The sequence below is a fragment of the Hylobates moloch genome, unplaced genomic scaffold (genome assembly GCF_009828535.3).
Source record: "Hylobates moloch isolate HMO894 unplaced genomic scaffold, HMol_V3 SCAFFOLD_4, whole genome shotgun sequence".
NCBI classification, from domain to species: Eukaryota; Metazoa; Chordata; class Mammalia; order Primates; family Hylobatidae; genus Hylobates; species Hylobates moloch.
Window position 1 is genome coordinate 21,209,828 of NW_026652279.1, and position 12,654 is coordinate 21,222,481.

Below are 12,654 nucleotides of genomic sequence, written 5' to 3' on the forward strand. Positions count from 1 at the left end.
AAAAATTTTTACTGCTTGACCACTGAAAGTCAATATCTAATATACACTTATATACTCATGAAGGGTCATTTTCTATAATGTGGTACCTATAAAAAATGCACTGACTGGAATTCAAAGAACCATCATTTCAGCCCCTATTCATCTGATAGCTATGTGATTCCAATCAAATCATTTAATTGCTTTAGGTCTAATCTTTCTCACTGTAAACAGTTGTAAAATAGTAGAAGAATATCTTAGTAAAGCAGTTTTATGTTTCTACAAAATAAAATGTTAAATACTTCTTAATAAAAAAACCTTTGTATGTGTTTTATTAAAAATTTGTAGATAGCATAAAGCTGTGCTGTACAATACAATAACCACTAGCCACATGTGGATATTTAAATTTAAAATAATTAAAAATAAAATAAAATAAATGCCTCAGTTGTACTAGCCACATTTCAAGTGCTCAAATAACTACATGTTACCGGTTATTACTGTACTGGACAGCACAGATATAGAACATTTCTGTAATCATAGGAAGATTTATTTAATAGCACTGGTATGAAGTGACAGAAAAAGCACTGTGCTTTATTATCTTTACACAGCACTAAAATAAATGTTTCAGTCGTTCAACTGAATATTCCAATAGACATCAATCTATACATTAACACCCATGGGTACAGTTATTCAACTAGTTACAATCTGCTTTTTACCATTAACTCACAAACTTTCTCCTTCTTATCTATGAGAACGTCATGAGAAATATTATCACATTGCTTGCTGAAATCCAAGTGCCCACTGTCTGTTGTAACAGACATCTGTAACTCTGTCAAAAGAAATACAGAAGAGAAAGTTCTTCTGTCATGATCAATTATTATTTGTTTATTTTTAGAGACAAGATCTTACTCTGCCACCCAGGCTAGAGTGCGGTGGCATGCTCATGGCTCACTGCAGCCTTGACCTCCTGGGCTCAAGCAATCCTCCTGTCTCAGCACTCTCTGAGTAGCAGGGACTACAGGTGTGCATGAACACATGTGGCTAATTTTTGTATTTTTCATTGAGATAGAGTCTTGCTTTGTTGGCCAGGCTGGTCTCAAACTTCTGGGCTCAAGTGATCCTCCCACATTGGCCTTCCAAAGTGGTGGGATTATAGGCATGAGCCACCATGCCCAACCATCACTTATTATTAAGCCCATGCTAGTGCCCCATGCCATTTTCCTAAGCATGCACAAAATATCCCTAGAACTGCATCCCACCTGTCAGTGCCATGCTGATCATTCTCCTTTCAATTAAAAAAAAATTAGAATTATATATAGATGCTTCTTTTCTATTTTGTCTCTCTTGTGTCCCAGGACTCCTGAAAGATCACTAACAATAGTCTAGCCAGTTCTTTGTACCCATAAATATAATTTGTGCATCCTAGATAATTTTGAACTCAGTTAAAAGTAGGACTGTATATGTCAGCTCTTTTTTCTTCGTGCTTGTTCTACTTATTCAAGTTTAAAAATAATATTTCTTGACAGCTTTATTTGTTCTATGTTAATTTAGCTTTTCCTCTTTCTTCTGTTAGTGATATATCATTAGGACTTCCTTCCTTACTCTTCTTTCTCTAAACACAACTATACATAGAATTTTGTTCATCTTATCTTTAAAACTTTTTTTTGCAGATTTTAGTACATCTTAGCCTCTAAACCATCTACTAGACTCACTACATTCATCCTTAGTTAATAAGATTTGTTTGTTAAGACCTTTGATTGTTAGAAGCAGAAGCTCACTTGAGCTAACTTCAGCAGCAGGAGTCTAAGAAAGTAAAGATATGCCCCCAAAACAAGGGTATGAATACAACCACTTTTCAGGAAGAACTAAAACTGCTAGTGGAAGGGGTGTCAGATTTCAAAGAGGGCAAAACTCTTACTGGTTGATAAACCTGTAATATAAGGAAAGTAGAAAACAACAAGATAGTTAAATTGAAAAGATATTTGAATTCATAATCATGAAAAGAAATACTTTTTCAGTCCTGTCACTATCAAGAGTGACTCAAGGAAAGCGGCAGTAGTCTTACCTACTTTCAATCTAATGTGTACTCAAACTTAAATCTCTAATATTCTTCCCTGAGGTAAGTCACCAATACTTAAAAGAGGGTAAATGATTCCACATCGTGAAGAAGAACAAAATTACAACGGGGTTAGAAATCTACTGTGACGAAAAAGTAAAGACTGCTTCCAAGGATTCCAGAGGACAAAGGAGCCAATTTAAGAGGTCTCTCACTGACCAAGTTGTGTCTATTTAAGCAAATACTAACTAATTGAAACAAGTTGGATGTATAAAAGGCTATGAGCCCACAGTGATGTTCAAACAATAAAATTAATATAAAGCTACAAAAATGTAGTGATACCAATCTAGAGAGCAGAAATCGCTAAAAACCAAACCCAGGATTTCATCCTGAGAGTGGTTTGTTACAACGCAAATTGAATTCTCAACCTCACAGGGTGCTGTCATGGTTAATACTGGGTGTCAACTTGATCGGAATGAAGAATACAAAGTATTGATCCTGGGTGTGTCTGTGAGGGTGTTGCCAAAGGAGATTAACTGAGTCAGTGGGCTGGGAAAGGCAGACCCACATTTAATTTGGGCGGGCACAATCTAATTAGCTGCCAGTAAGGCTAGACTATAAGCAGGCAGAAAAATGTGAAAAGAGAGACTAGCCTAGCCTCCCAGCTTGCATCTTTCTGTTGTGCTGGATGCTTCCTGCTCTCAAACATCGGACTCCAAGTTCTTCAGTTTTGGAACTCGGACTGCCTCTCCTTGCTCCTCAGCCTGCAGACAGCCTATCGTGGGACCTTGTGATTATGTGAGTTAATACTTAATAAACTCCCCTTTGTATAAATATTATATCTATATTCCATTAGTTCTGTTCCTCTAGCAAACCCTGACTAACACAGACTTTGGTACCAGGAGTGTTTCTAGAGGAACAGAATATTAAGGATGGAGTTCTTTCATTGGTTTTGGGGTTTCTGGAGTTGGCTGCTTAATATGATTAGACCCAAAAATGCGAAGGACTTTACTTCTAACAGTATGGAGAACAGTGATAGTCCTTGGCATGAACAGTTTAGAGACTTATACAAAATAAATGCATTTGACACTCCTGATTCATCGCTCATGAGAGGCAAGGAGTTTAGTGACTCTATACATAATACCTTTGAACATACGCGGAGAACCGAGGAACATAATGAAGCAGGTTAGTTGCTCCTAAGTTCAGTGGACAAAGTGATGAAAGAAAATGATGAACTCAGGGATTCTATCTCCTGGCTTCAGAAGCAGATACTGAGCTTCAAATCTGCTAAGACTGCCCTGAGTAAGAGTCTTATCTCCTGTAGAAACAGCTAAAATTGTGGAAAAACAGATAGGAGCTCTTATCATGCGAGTGACTGACCTGCAACAAAAGTTGCACGCACAGCCTCACCAGGTGTCTACTGTTAAAGTGAGGGCATTGATTGGAAAAATATTGGACCCTGAAACTTGGAATGGGGATGTGTGGGAGGACATTGATGAAGCTGGGGTCACCGAGTTTGTAAACTCTGATAAACTTTTCTTGCCAGAAGAAACAGCTTCCCTATCCCCAGTAGTGTCAACATCCCCTAACCAACCCATGCTGCCAACAGCCTTTCCACCTTTGTCTGAGGAGATCAACCCTGCAATGCCTGGGGCAACAGTGATGGCCTCCCCTGAGGCAGTTGCCAGGCAAGATAATGTACATTCTCCTCAGGAGCCACCCACAACAGCACTGTTTCCTTCTAGACCTATAACTAAAGTACAAGCAGGCACTTAGAAGTTAGGTTCAGAGCGTGACCCATGAAAAGGTGTGCTACACTCAAAAAGAACTGCTTGAGTTTATATAAATTAGAGTTTATATAAATTATAAATTATAAATAATTTATATAAACAGAAATCTGGAGAACAGGCATGGGAACATATAGTAAGGGTGTGGGATAATGGTGGAAGGAACATAGAGTTGGATCAGGCTGAATGTATTAATTTGGGCCCACTAAGTAAGGACTCTGCATTTAATGTTCCAGCTCAGGCAGTTAAAAAAGGTTCTAATAGTTTATTTGCTTGGTTGGCTGAAATATGGATTGAAAGATGGCCTACTGTGAGTGAGCTGGGAATGCCTGATCTCCCTTGGTTTAATGTAGAGGAAGGGATCCAAAGGCTTAGGCAGATTGGGATGGTGGAGTGGATTAGTCACTTTAGACCTACTCATCCCAGCTGGGAGGGTACAGAAGATAAACCCTCCACCAATGCCTTGCAAAATAGATTTGTGAGGGCAGAACCTGCATTTTTGAAGAGGCTTGTAATTGCTCTTCTCTGTATGTCATATCTAACAGTGGGAACCGCAGTCACTCAACTACAAAATTTAAGTACAATGGGAAGAATTGGATCCCAAGGTGGCAGGGGCCAAGTGGCAGCACTCAACTGTCAAAGGCAAAGTGGGTGTAACGGACAGCAGAGGCAAAAGCAGCAATCAGAATAATCTGACTAATGTAGAGTTCTGGCATTGGCTAATTAATCATGGCATTCCTAGAAGTGAAATTGATAAGAAGCCTACTGCATTCCTACTTAATTTATATAAGCAGAAAACTTCTAGATCAAATGGAAAAAAGACTAATTTGAATTATAAAAACAGCGATTCATGGCCCCTCAATCAATTTTCAGACTTAAGCCAGTTTACAAACCCAGAACCCCTTGAATGAAGGGGAGGCCGAGTTCTCTTAAGGAAGGACACCACTACAATACTGATAATTTATGCAGTGAATCTTTCTCCCATGCTTCCCCAAGGAGACCTCCAGCCTTTTACCAGGATAAATGTGCATTGGGGAAAGGGAAACGATCAGACATTTGGGGAACTACTGAACACTGGCTCTGAGCTGATGTTGATTCCAGGGGAAACAAAACGTCATTGTGGTCCTCCAGTTAAAGTAGGGGCTAATGGAGCTTAGGTAATTAATGGCGTTTTAGCTCAGGTCCACCTTACACTGGGTCCAATGGGTCCCTGGACTCATCCTGTCATCATTTCCCCAGTGGCAGAATGCATAATTGGCACAAACAGACTTAGCAGTTGGCAGAACCCCCACATTGGCTCCCTGTCTGGTAGGGTGAGGGCTATTACAGTGAGAAAGGCCAAATGGAAGCCAATAATGCTGCCTCTACCTAGAAAAATAGTAAATCAAAAACAGTATCGCATCCTGGAAGGACTGCAGAGATTAGTGCCACTATCAAGGGCTTGAAAGATGCAGAGGTGAATGATTCCCACCACAACACCATTCAACTCTCCCATTTGGCCTATGCAGAAGCCAGATGGATCTTGGAGAATGACAGTGGATTATCATAAGCTTAACCAACTGGCGACTCTGATTGCAGCTGCTGTACCAGATGTGATTTCATTGCCTGAGCAAATTAACACATCTCCTGGTACCTGGTATGCAGCCATTGACTTGGCAAATGCCTTTTTCTCCATTCCTGTCCATAAGGCCCACCAGAAGCAATTTGCCTTCGGCTAGCAAGGCCAGCAATATACCTTTACTGTCCTACCTCAGGGGTATATCAACTCCCTGGCTTTGTGTCATAATCTTATTCAGAAAGACCTTGATCTCTTTTTGCTTCCGCAAGATATCACAGTGGACCATTACACTGATGACATTACGCTGACTGGATCCAGTAAGTAAGAAGTAGCAAACACACTGAACTTATTGGTGAGACATTTGTGTGCCACAGGACGGGAAATAAATCCGACCAAAATTCGGGGAACTTCTACCTCAGTAAAATTTTTAGTGGTCTAGTAGTGTGGGGCCTGTTGAGATATCCCCTCTAGGATGAAGGATAAGTTGCTGTATTTGTCCCCTTCTACAACCAAGAAAGAAGCACAATGCCTAGTGATCCTATTTGGATTTTGGAGGCAACGCATTCCTCAATTAGGTGTATCACTCTGGCCCATTTATCAAATGATCCAAAGGCTGCCAGTTTTGAGTTGGGTCCAGAACAAGAGAAGGCTCTGCAACAGGTACAGGCTGGTTTGCAAGCTGCTCTGCCACTTGGGCCATATGACCCAACAGATCCAATGGTGCTTGAGGTACCTGACAGGTAGGGATGCTGTTTGGAGCCTTTGGCAGGCCCCATAAGTGAATCACGGCAGAGCCCTGTAGGATTTTGGAGCAAGGCCCTGCCATCCTCTGCAGATAACTACTCTCCTTTTGAGAGACAGCTCTTGGCCTGTTACTGGGCTTTGATGGAAACTGAACATTTGGCTATGGGTCATCAAGTCACCATATGACCTGAACTGCCTATCATGAACTGGGTGCTTTCTGACCCATCTAGCCATAAAGTGTGTCATATGCAGTAGCTTTCCATCATCAAATGTAAGTGGTATATTCATGATTGGGCTAGAGGAGGTCATGAAGGCACAAGTAAGTTGCATGAGCAATTGGCTCAAATGCCCATGGTCTCCATTTCTGCCACCCTGCCTGCTCTTCCCCAGCCTGCACCAATGTCCTCATGGGGAGTTCCCTACGAACAGTTGACAGAGGAAGAGAAGACTAGGCCCTGGTTCTCAAATGGGCCTGCACAATATGCAAGCACCACCCAAAAGCGGACAGCTGCACTACTACAGCCCCTTTCTAGGACATCCCTGAAGGACAGCAGTGAAGGGAAATCTTCCCAGTGGGCAGAACTTCGAACAGTGCACCTGGTTGTGTACTTTGCATGGAAGTGCATATGGAATGGCCACATACGTAATTATATACTGATTCATGGGCTGTAGCTAATGGTTTGGCTGGAAGGTCAGGGACTTGGAAGAAACATGATTGGAAAATTGGTGACAAAGAAATTTGGGGAAGAGGTATGTGGATGAACCTCTCTGAGTGGTCAAAAACTAAAGGTATTTGTATCCCATGTGAGTGCTCATCAACAGGTGACCTCAGCAGAGGAGGATTTTAATAACAAATTGGATAGGATGACCCATTCTAGGGACACCACTCAGCCTCTTTCCCCAGCCACCTCTGTCATTGCCCAGTGGGACCATGAACAAAGTGGCCATGGTGGCAAGGGTGGAGGTTACACATGGGCTCAGCAACATGCACTTCCACTCACCAAGGCTGACCTGGCTAGAGCCACTGGTGAGTGCCGAATTTGCCAGGAGCAGAGACCAACACTGAGCCCTCGATATGGCACCATTCCTCAGGGTGATCAGCCAGCTACCTGGTGGCAGGTTGGTTATTTTGGACCTCTTCCATTATGGAAAGGGCAGAGGTTTGTCCCCACTAGAATAAACACTTACTGCGATATAGATATGAGTTTTCCTATCCCGCTCACAATGCCTCTGTCAAAACTACCATCCATGGACTCACAGAATGCCTTACCCACGATCACGGTATTCCACACAGCATTGCCTCTGACCAAGGTACTTACTTTATGGCTAAAGAAGTGCAGCTGTGGGCTCATGCTCATGGAATTCACTGGTCCTATCATGTTCCCCATCATCCTGAAGCAGCTAGATTGATAGAACAGTGGAATGGCCTTTTGAAGTCACAATTATAATGTCAACTAGGTGACAATACTTTGCAGGGCTGGGGCAAAGTTCTCCAGAAGGCCATGTATGCTCTGAATCAGCATCCAGTATATGGTACTGTCTCTCCCATAGCCAGGATTCATGGGTCCAGGAATCAAGGGGTGAAAGTGGAAATGGCACCACTCACCATCACCCCTAGTGATCCAGTGGCAAAATTTTTGCTTCCTGTTTCCATTATATTATGTTCTGCTGGCCTAGACATCTTAGTTCCTGGGAGAGGAACGCTGCCACCAGGAGACACGATTCCACTGAACTGGAAGTTAAGATTGCCACCTGGACACTTTGGGCTCCTCCGACCTTTCAGTCAAGAGGCTAAGAAGGGAGTTATAGTGTTGGCTGGGGTGACTGACCCAGACTACCAAGATGAACTCAGTCTACTACTCCACAACGGAGGTAAGGAAGAGTATGCATGGAATACAGGAGATCCATTAGGGCATCTCCTAATATTACCACGTGTTATTATATTATGCCCTGTGATTAAGGTCAATGGGAAACTACAGTACCCCACTCCAGGATGGACTGCAAATGGCCCAGACCCTTCAGGAATGAAGGTTAGGGTCACTCCACCAGGAAAAAAAAACACAACCTGCTTAGGTGCTTGCTGAAGGCAAAGGGAATACAGAATGGGTATTGGAATAACGTAGTCATTAATATTAGCTATGACCACATGACGAGCTGCAGAAAGAGGACTGTAATTGTCATGACTACTTCCTTCTTCTTTTGTTAAAAACACGTTTGTGCATGTATACACATGTACTAAGAAAAATCTTCATTTTATTTCCGTTCTCCTTTACCATGTGACATAAGATTCATTGACTTCACATCAGCATTTAAGAATTGTTAACTTTATGTAATAGTATTTGGGTTGGGGATTAGTGTGTTTCAGGTTGTATGAAGGATAGTAATATTAGGCATAATTATAACCTTATTATTGTCTTTATTTGAAAATTATGTATGATCTCAGGAGATGTGTATGGGTTCAAGTTGACAAGGGGTGAACATGTTATAGTTAATACTAAGTGTCAACTTGATTGGATTGAAGGATACAAAGTATTGATCCTGGGTGTGTCTGTGAGGGTGTTGCTGAAGGAGATTAACATTTGAGTCAGTGTGCTAGGAAAGGCAGACCCACCCTTAATCTGGGTGGGCACAATCTAATCAGCTGCCTGTGCAGCTAGAATATATACAAGTAGAAAAATGTGAAAAGAGAGATTGGCCTAGCCTTTCACCCTACATCTTTCTCCCGTGCTGGATGCTTCCTGCCCTTGAACATTGGACTCCAATTTCTTCAATATTGGAACTCGGACTGGCTCTGCTTGCTCCTCAGCCTCCAGATGCCCTATTGTAGGACCTTGTGATCATGTCACTTAATACTTAATAAACTCCCCTTTATATATGTATATCTATTCCATTAGTTCTGTCCCTCTAGAGAACCCTGATTAATACAGGTGTCTACTGCTAAAGTGGGGACACTGATTGGGAAGGAACAGGATCATTAAAATTGGGATGGGAACATACAGGCAGACTCTGATGAATCTGGGGATACTGAGCTCCTAAATTCCAGTGACTCTTCTCTGCCACTAGAAGGGGCACCCACAATAATAATGGGAGACTTTAACACCCTACCGTCAACATTAGATAGATCAAAGAGACAGAAAGTTAACAAGGATATCCAGGAATTGAACTCAGCTCTGCACCAAGCGGACCTAATAGACATATACAGAACTCTCCACCACAAATCAACAGAATATACATTCTTTTCAGCACCACACCACACCTATTCCAAAATTGACCACATAGTTGGAAGTAAAACACTCGTCAGCAAATGTAAAAGAACAGAAATTATAAGAAACTGTCTCTCAGACCACAGTGCAATCAAACTAGAACTCAGGATTAAGAAACTCACTCAAAACCACTCAACTACATGGAAACTGAACAACCTGCTCCTGAATAACTACTGGGTACAGAACGAAATGAAGGCAGAAATAAAGATGTTCTTTGAATCCAACGAGAACAAGGACACAACATACCAGCATCTCTGGGACACATTCAAAGCAGTGTGTAGAGGGAAATTTGTAGCACTAAATGCCCACAAGAGAAAGCAGGAAAGATCTAAAACTGACACCCTAACATCACAATTAAAAGAACTAGAGGAGCAAGAGCAAACACATTCAAAAGCTAGCAGAAGGCAAGAAATAACTAAGATCAGAGCGGAACTGAAGGAAACAGAGACACAAAAAACCATTCAAAAAATCAACAAATCCAGGAGGTGGTTTTTTGAAAAGATCAACAAAATTGATAGACCGCTAGCAAGACTAATGAAGAAAAGAGAGAAGAATCAAATAGACGCAATAAAAAATGACAAAGGGGACATCACCACCGATCCCACAGAAATACAAACTACCATCAGAGAACACTATAAACACCTCTACACAAATAAACTAGAAAATCTAGAAGAAATGGACGAATTCCTTGACACATACACCCTCCAAACACTAAACCAGGCAGAAGCTGAATCTCTGAATAGACCAATAACAGGCTCTGAAATTGAGGCAATAATTAATAGCTTACCAACCAAAAAAAGTCCAGGACCAGATGGATTCACAGCCGAATTCTACCAGAGGTACAAGGAGGAGTTGATACCATTCCTTCTGAAACTATTCCAATCAATAGGAAAAGAGGGAATCTTCCCTAGCTCATTTTATGAGGCCAGCATCATCCTGACACCAAAGCCTGGCAGAGACACAATAAAAAAAGAGAAATTTAGACCAATATCCTTGATGAACATTGATGCAAAAATCCTCAGTAAAATACTGGCAAACCGAATCCAGCATCACATCAAAAAGCTTATCCACCATGATCAAGTGGGCTTCATTGCTGGGATGCAAGGCTGGTTCAACATACGCAAATCAGTAAACGTAATCCAGCATATAAACAGAACCAAAGACAAAAAAACCACATGATTATCTCAATAGATGCAGAAAAGGCCTTTGACAAAATTCAACAATGCTTCAAGCTAAAAACTCTCAATAAATTAGGTATTGACGGGACGTATCTCAAAATAATAAGAGCTATCTATGACAAACCCACAGCCAATATCATACTGAATGGGCAAAAACTGGAAGCATTCCCCTTGAAAACTGGCACAAGACAGGGATGCCCTCTCTCACCACTCCTATTTGACATAGTGTTGGAAGTTCTGGCCAGGGCAATCAGGCAGGAGAAGGAAACAAAGGGCATTCAATTAGGAAAGGAGGAAGTCAAATTGTCCCTGTTTGCAGATGACATGATTGTATATCTAGAAAACCCCATTGTCTCAGCCCAAAATCTCCTTAAGCTGATAAGCAACTTCAGCAAAGTCTCAGGATACAAAATCAATGTGCAAAAATCACAAGCATTCTTATACACCAAAAACAGACAAACAGAGAGCCAAATCATGAGTGAACTCCCATACACAATTGCTTCAAAGAGAATAAAATACCTAGGAATCCAACTTACAAGGGATGTGAAGGACCTCTTCAAGGAGAACTACAAACCACTGCTCAACGAAACAAAAGAGGATACAAACAAATGGAAGAACATTCCATGCTCATGGGTTGGAAGAATCAATATCGTGAAAATGGCCAAACTGCCCAAGGTAATTTATAGATTCAATGCCATCCCCATCAAGCTACCAAGGACTTTCTTCACAGAATTGGAAAAAACTACTTTAAAGTTCATATGGAAACAAAAAAGAGCCCACATTGCCAAGGCAATCCTAAGCCAAAAGAACAAAGCTGGAGGCATCACGCTACCTGACTTCAAACTATACTACAAGGCTACAGTAACCAAAACAGCATGGTACTGGTACTGAAACACAGATATAGACCAATAGAACAGAACAGAGCCCTCAGAAATAATGGCACATGTATACATATGTAACAAACCTGCACATTGTGCACATGTACCCTAGAACTTAAAGTATCATTAAAAAAAAAAGAAAAGAAAAAACAAACAACAAATGGTAGAAAATTTCCTCAACCTGATAAAAGGGAATCTACGAAAATTCCACAACTAACATCGTACTTAATGAAAGACTGAAGCTTTTCCTTTCATATCAACAACAAGACAGATGCTCATTCCTACCACTTTTATTCACCATTGTACTGGAGGTTCTAGCCAGAGCAACTGCACAGAACAACGATAGACTGGATTAAGAAAATGTGGCACATATACACCATGGAATACTATGCAGCCATAAAAAACGATGAGTTCATGTCCTTTGTAGGGACATGGATGAAACTGGAAAGCATCATTCTCAGTAAACTATCACAAGGACAAAAAACCAAACACTGCATGTTCTCACTCATAGGTGGGAATTGAACAATGAGAACTCATGGACACAGGAAGGGGAACATCACACACTGGAGCCTGTTGTGGGGTGGGGGGAGGGGGGAGGGATAGCATTAGGAGATATACCTAATGCTAAATGACGAGTTAATGGGTGCAGCAAACCAACATGGCACATGGATACATATGTAACAAACCTGCACATTGTGCACATGTACCCTAAAACCTAAAGCATAATAATAAAAAAATAAAATAAAATAAAAATAAAATCTAGAAAGATTAAAAAAAAGAAAAAGAAATAAATGATCCAAATGGTAAAAGAAGAAGTACAATAATCTCTATTTGCAGATGAGATAATCTTGCATATAGTAAACACTAATAATACACACACACACATTATTAGAACTAATAAGTGAGTTCAGCAAGGTTGCTGAATACAAATTCAATACGCAAGATTTAATTGTATTTCAACACAGTAGAAATGAACAATCTCAAAATAAAATTAAGAAAACTTCCCATTTATAATAGCATCAAAAAAATAAAATACTTAGGAATAAATTTAACAACGGTTAGGTCTTTTGCAATGAACATGGTAGAAATAAATTAAAGACCTAAGCAAATGGAAAGATATTCTGTGTCCATGGATTGCAAGACTTAATATTGTTAAGACGACAACACTACCCAAGGTGATCTACAGTTTCAACATAATTCCTATCGAACTCTGT